General features: G+C 35.4%; 1 long non-coding RNA gene across 1 annotated transcript; it reads left to right on the top strand.

Moving 5' to 3' along the window:
* Positions 1 to 3,464: 3,464 nt before the first annotated feature.
* LOC126356168 (uncharacterized) lies at positions 3,465 to 4,889 on the top strand. Its single transcript, XR_007565600.1, has 3 exons — positions 3,465 to 3,625; positions 4,108 to 4,237; positions 4,574 to 4,889. It is a non-coding gene; the product is annotated as an uncharacterized LOC126356168 (long non-coding RNA).
* The last annotated feature ends 2,126 nt before the right edge of the window (positions 4,890 to 7,015 follow it).

The following is a 7,015-nucleotide window of genomic DNA, read 5'->3' as shown; positions in this document are numbered from 1 at the left end:
TGGTACTACTACAGCTCATTCACAATTTTGATCATCAGTGGGAGCCTGTTGGACAAACTATGTCAACTTAGTTCGAGAGGTCTGCAATAGGACATTTGATTTTACGAATTTCATGTATTTAAAGGTTTGACTAATATGGCTGTAACTTATCGATTTGTACAGCATCTTGAGGCGCTGTTTTGAAAGACAGTAGAATGGAAGAACAAAATATATCTGAAATAAAGAAGAATCCATTTTCTTTTCAGCAGATGTCCAGATTTGTTTTGAAATGGATCAACACAGCTGTCAGCATTTTTTTTTTTTTGCATAAGTTCAGAAACATTTTGTCTTGTTCTTCTGCAGCTGTCGTCGATCCATGAGGGCACTTAACCGGAATGTACCTTCTTTTACATTCTAGTGCCATTGTACTTCTTGCGTAAAGCCAGATTTCTGCATAAAGCAAAAGTGAGGCCACTAGGATGTGGCGTCACGGAAGTTCCATGGGGAAGCACTCAAATTCCTGTGCCGCCACTCAAGTGTCGCCAATTTTGGCCATGCCACAATAGCTAAATACACTTTAACTCTGTGATGCCAGTTTCTTTCTCTCACCCTCGGTTATCCCCAGAAGCAAAACAAGCAGCCGCCTTTTTGGTATCATTGCTTGTGAAGCTAACAGCTGTATTTAGTGGTTTCTGTGTCTATACTTGTGAATTACGAAAATATAGTTTCCATGATGCACCATTCTCTAAAAAAACGTCGTTTTTTATGGTATGTTGTGCTACAGTCGTGGAAAGTGCGGTTCGGTATATAAAACCTTTATGAACACATAATTTTTGTGGTGAAAGATGGGTGACGGTATATGATGTTTCTATTTATGATGCCTGGATATATTTGTTTGAGTAAGAAAGTGTCATTGAGTAATTAGTCAAAGGTGATTTGTAGTTTCACAGTGGCTCACTTAACTCTAAAAATGTTGAAAATTAATACAGTACTTGCAGTATCTTCAGATTCTGGTACTGGCAACTTCAGTGCTTTTAAACACTTGTTCAGTAAATTTGAAGAAAGATGTAAGAAGGTTCCTGGTGGCAGTATAACTTCAGATTGAGTGTAGCTTTCAATAAAGAAAATAAATTATCTTTCAGCGTCTTTCAGTGCATTTTCACGAAGCATAACCTCATAATCCATTATACATTGACTTTAACATTCCAACGAATTTAAATGAGCCTCCAGAGCACTGTCAATAGCATCCAACACATCACACGACAATATTCTCGATGAAGTACTCGTAATGGAGTATTTAAAAATAGAGCTCGATACATACCTCAACAAGAACTCGAAATCTACTTGTTCTCATAAATTGGTTCAAGAATGGACAACCACTACATTGAACAGCTGCATGAGTCCTGTACTTCAGTAATGCATTCGGAAACGTACAAAATAGAAGTTCTGATAATGTACTGATTGACAACTGCAAACCTTTTCCAATTTCGTTAAATGAAATGAGAAAATATGAGGAAGATCTAGTAGAAACAACTAGAATTTCATTGTATGTAGAGATTTCAATATTAATTTCATTTTGGATAGCATTAATCGAGGGTACTTACGGCTACTGATGTCCACCTTTGGTTTGATGCTCACAGTACCATTCCCAACAATGGCACAGCATTACTGAATGCAACAGCAACTGATAATTTATTTTTAAATCCAACTGGCTTTTATGAACTAGAAGTGAGCTCTTAATTAATTTTTTTCTGGGTGATGCTCAAATGCCATCAATAAATTAAGAATGGAAATTTAAAGTTTCACAGAATCACAAATACTCAGTTATGCTAAGTGGAGAGAATTCACTGGATGAACACTGCAAAGACGTTTGCCAAGAACAGGCATTACATGAAAAATTTCTTCTCTAACAGCATTCTTACAATATTATAAATGCAGGTTTCTTTTATAAAGGATTATGGATAATTGCAATTGTCTATAACAGTTTTGGGTGTGGAGCGGCATGTCAAATGCAGGTACTGTTAGTCTGGTCTGTCTATTGGTGATGCTCTAATCAGGGAATGCTTCTTCTTAATATTTGATTCAATGACGTTTTAAGCAGAGATGAAATGCAAGCTGCTGTGTCTGTTCACGAGATATTTCACAGGAACAAGCTGAACAAGAGAAACAGCTTCCATCTCAGCTCTGTTTTGGATGATGTAATATCAAACAATCGCTGTGTGTTCCCTGATTAGATCGCTGACCTCTGAGTAGGTTATGGCACTATTGTAGTTACTTGTTGATTCAAGATATTATTGTGGTTAGATTTTGAGTATTCTAGACAGTGATTCGTCTGAATTGTGAAAGAACCATTTGTAAAATGTGTGAAGAATGTTGTTCTGTGGTAAATTTGTATGATGCACAGAATAAAATGTTTATCTGTGTCAATTTGTCTACTCTGCAGTTCATACTTAAGTTTCTGCAGAGGGTTCACTGAACCACTTTCACACTATTTTTCTATCGCTCCACTCTCAGTATGGCGTGTGCAAAGAACAAACACATAAATCTTTCTGTGCGAGCACTAATTTATCTTATTATTGTTTTTCCCTTATGGGCCTCATAGGACCACATGAGGTAGACTCCATCAATGTCACTTTTGATGGTTGGCCTTCCTTTGTGTCCAAATTTGTTTGATCCCTTCAGAATGAAGTCTATTTCATCACACCACAGTGTTCCAGTCTGTTTTCTAATTTCCTTCTGACCAACTTTCCAGGGAAATATCTTTTGCCTGAATAATATTCAGTCTGTAACGTCTGCCTGAGTTACGCTGGCTACTTTAAGATCCTCCTTAACCACAGCGATCCATGTAATTTGCTCAGTTTTGGCCTTACTTCCGTTTTTGTAGAATTCTATTTGTTAACAAAATATTGTCATATTCAGAAGAGAATGTTAGTGATTGGAAATTTGTGAAAAGATCTTGCCACAACTAGAAATGCATAACCATAAACATATTCATTGCCTTGTGAATATTATTTCTACAAACAACTTACTATAGAGGAATCTCGTAATCTCAAACGTAATTGGTGTTATCTTACAAAGCTAATCCCAGTTTCCTTCTTTTGAAGGTAAGGACGTAAGTGCAAAGAAATTATTGTTGTTCTTCAATGAAACAACGAATATGATACTAATGACGGCCTAATATTGGTGGAATAGCAGTTATTGGTACTTAGTTGTGCGCAAGATATCGATTGCACGTATTCTTGCGAAATAGCCATAATTTTTTAGTATCCGTTGTGGTCTTCGCAAAGAAACAACCTTGTGATTCTGCTTGCACGATTTCAAAAAATATAAATCATGTTTTACTGAAGCAGATTTGATTTACGTAATTTCCGATTAAAAAACTATGAGTCTTTGTTATAAGCAGAGAAATCTTTCATGTGAATTACAGCCCATTTTCTATACAATACAGATCACTGAGATTAAATATAACAAGAAACATCTGTTTAAAGGCTAAACCATTTTGCAAATAAAAGGAAAAGGAATGAATTACCAGGAAAGAAGTGCAAACACAAATGAGGCTACAAGGCTAAATCTACAAGTTACATTTTCAGATCAGAGGAGGGAAGACGAACCAATTCTCTCACAATTCCGAGAGTTCATCTGCCAGGTAAGTTCTTAACAATTATAAAGAAGCTGGATTGTAGGTACATTTTCGAATGCAACGAAAATCTCACCTACAAGAAATATTTGCTTGGAATGTAAAAAGCGATATTAGTAGCCCCAAAACTTGGCAATGCGTGAAGATAATACGAAAATCTCTAAGGAAGAATTCCAGAATACAGTCTCAGCTTCAATTTCAATAACCTGATATACAGCGTAACTAGCTCTCTGGAAATAAATATGTTTGTATAATCCTTCGTATCCTTGTTATTAAAATCATTCAGTTATGACCATGTACCTTCGTATTTGAAACACATTTACACATAGCCACAACTGTAATTGATTGTACAGTTATTTCGCTGATGTAAGTGAGAAGAGAAGCAGTATCATGAAAAATGAAATGAGTTGATCGTGTTCAGTCATAAACTAGAAAGCGTGCTCTTCCCATCGACTAAATTTGTTTTTTTGTGTGTTATATCTTTGGTCCAGGTACTGGAAGGGATGAAGTCGCGGAGTCCACGCCCACCAGGAGCGTCAAAATTTTATGCAACTTTTGAGTATCGTTCAGTAGTTTGTAGCGTTTAAAAAGGAACTGAGAATTTGCCTTATAGAATGAAAGGTAACACTGTTTCTTTTTTCGTTGCAATTGTTTTTAATGCATAGGAAAGTTACATCACAGCGAGACTGAGTGAAAACTTTATGAGCTTGTATGTTGTTTGATATACGATTGTGACACAACCGTCGCACCTGTTAATTATATTGGTTTTCGCTTCTTTCTGTCATCATCTATAAAGAATAAGGCCGTTGATTTTTTTCAACTGTCCCGAAACGCTTAATTAAAATTAAGTATTTATATATAGTAGATCAAATCATTAAATGAGTTTTGTATACTATTTCTGACAGTAACCGCATAACAAAACAATAATTTCAGACGTGACAACTTTTTCTGTTTTAGGTTACGAAAGATTTTTAATAACGGATGATTTTTATTGTGTATATTAAGCTCCATACACGCAACAGTTCCTCTTAATTGTATCGTGTCTGCATTTGGACCACATAGTGTATAGTGTAAGTACCTGTGCACCTTTCCTGCAATGCACATCAATGTTATTGATAAATTTGGACATTGTAATACTAGTTTATTATTTTTAATTTGGACACACCTCTAGTAAAATGGTTTTCCAAAAAGTAGAGGTATGTTTAGTATTTGCATTTCTTGTGTAATTAGACAAACATGAAATAATGTAGTTCTGATTTGGAAATAAAGCTGCATGAATTTGCAAAAAAACCAATTTTCTTTTACTGTTAGAAGTCAGACTCCTGAAAGTGGACCTGTTTCTCCAGGAACTAAGGTATTCTGCAATTTCTAGCGAAACAGAATGATTGGATTAATGTTACTTTGCTGTCAACCTCTAAATATTATTAAATCCTTTTTAGAATAGTGCTTATATACCTCTTGTGAATGTATTGCCAAAGCAACATTTTTAAATTTGCGTGATGAACACGTTGTGTGTATTTGGTGCAGTAGCAAGTTATCCACACATAAATACCATTTGAAGACAAGGTGCTAAAACATGCAGAATTGTAGTTGTTGTGCATCTTTATTGATGATTAAGTCTTCTCCATACATTTTACAACAATAAAAATTTCTCGAAAAATATTTAGACATAGCCAAAGGTTGATACGCCAACATAAAAGTAATAGGCATGTATAAGAGATTTCCTAGATCATGTACCATCAACTGGTGTGGCTACAGTGACATCATTTCAGTACAAACCTCATGTCTCTCACATACTATTTCAAAAGCAAGCTAGATGTGAAACTGATCACTTTTACAAAATTATCTGAATAAATGATGTCATTAAATGTTAACGGTGTTGGATTCGTGGTAGTACTTACACCACCATCCAATGTATGGGTATTTAGTTTATCAGAGTAGTAGTTGCAAAACTTTATAGGAGAACATTATTTTGAGGAAGTTCTGTTTATGCCAGTTGCATTCTAACAATCAGTGTGTAATAAGTATCACCACATTGGATATCATGCTGCATTTAGATGTGGTTTGCTGTACATTTTAGTGCATGGATTACATTAAGAAAGGAGGATTGCTGAACAGATTGTATGTTTTTGAGCAATTATTATAGACGATTTAAAGTGCTACTTTGTTCCTAATAAATATTGTGCTACAAGATGCGACTCATGTAATCTAGTTTTATTTGCTAGATATGGATGTCAATTGTTCAGCATGAAGTACGGAATTAAAATCCAAAGTGGAGTTAAATTGATATTTGGAACCTCAGAAATGTAAATCTGAGCATCGTGTTGAGTATTTTTATACTGCAGATAGGTTCACTAAAATTTCCAAACTCATACTGTTGGAAAACAAAGAGTAAATTTGTGGTTTTTCTTGGTGAACACACACGTCCATAATTTTGTTGAATAATAGCAGTGGTGATGTACTGTTGTAGTGTAACAACATGAAATTTTCGTGTCTTAACAGTGCTGCACTTACAGAATTTGTGTAGTATTACCAAAACCTTGTAACTGAAAAATGGTTTACGGCAGTTAAGTTTAATTACTCATTCTCATTAACCAGTTCAAAATCATGGAGTCATTGCACAGAATTACATTGTCATAATTTTTGCAAGAAACCCATTAAAAATAGTTAATGGCAATATGCAGAGCAAGAACATATTCCTCCATTAAAATGTGACCTATGTTTGCCGTCTTTCGCAGTTGACCCATGGGAGTGAAAGTCACTTGATAGCATTATTGGTGATTTGCCAAACAAAGTGTTAGTTGAATGTGGTTTTCTTTAATCATTTCAGACTGACAGGAGGATGATTCCTGTGAAAAAGCCACAACTGATTTTTGCTCCTGCCATTTCCAAGTACAGTCTAATGTTCTATTTGTGAATCACTTTGTCAGTGGTTTGTTGAACCCTATCCTTCCAAGATATTACAAAGGGTTTTGCGCTTTTGTCTTTATAATACTCGTGTGTAAAATGAGTGGTCTTCTACTGGCAAGAAGCTTTTCGTAATGATTTTTGCAAATGGGAAGTAAGTTGAACATTGGTGACAGCTAAAAACTTTGTGCAGGATTGTAATTTGAAGTTGAATATCTCTCAACTATGAGTTATGCTATCCAAGCACATGTCATGGACCGACTCGGACTGTCAACTTGCAATGAGTTCCCCATTCCAATTTTAGATGCTCTCGCATAATGCCGGGAGTTTACTGCACTTGAGAGAAAATATGTTGCAAGAGTTGATCGTAACCACTGCTACAGGAATGTCAGAGTTATTTGTATTCTTTGGCAAAGTATAGACTATGATTAACACATGTGAAAAAGCTAAACTGTGAGCCAAACCGACACTTGGAAAATTGAGCCGATTTGT

The sequence above is a fragment of the Schistocerca gregaria genome, chromosome 3 (genome assembly GCF_023897955.1).
Source record: "Schistocerca gregaria isolate iqSchGreg1 chromosome 3, iqSchGreg1.2, whole genome shotgun sequence".
In the NCBI taxonomy this organism is placed as follows: Eukaryota; Metazoa; Arthropoda; class Insecta; order Orthoptera; family Acrididae; genus Schistocerca; species Schistocerca gregaria.
Note: the sequence above shows the minus strand (reverse complement) of the source record. Positions and strands in the feature narration are given on the sequence as shown.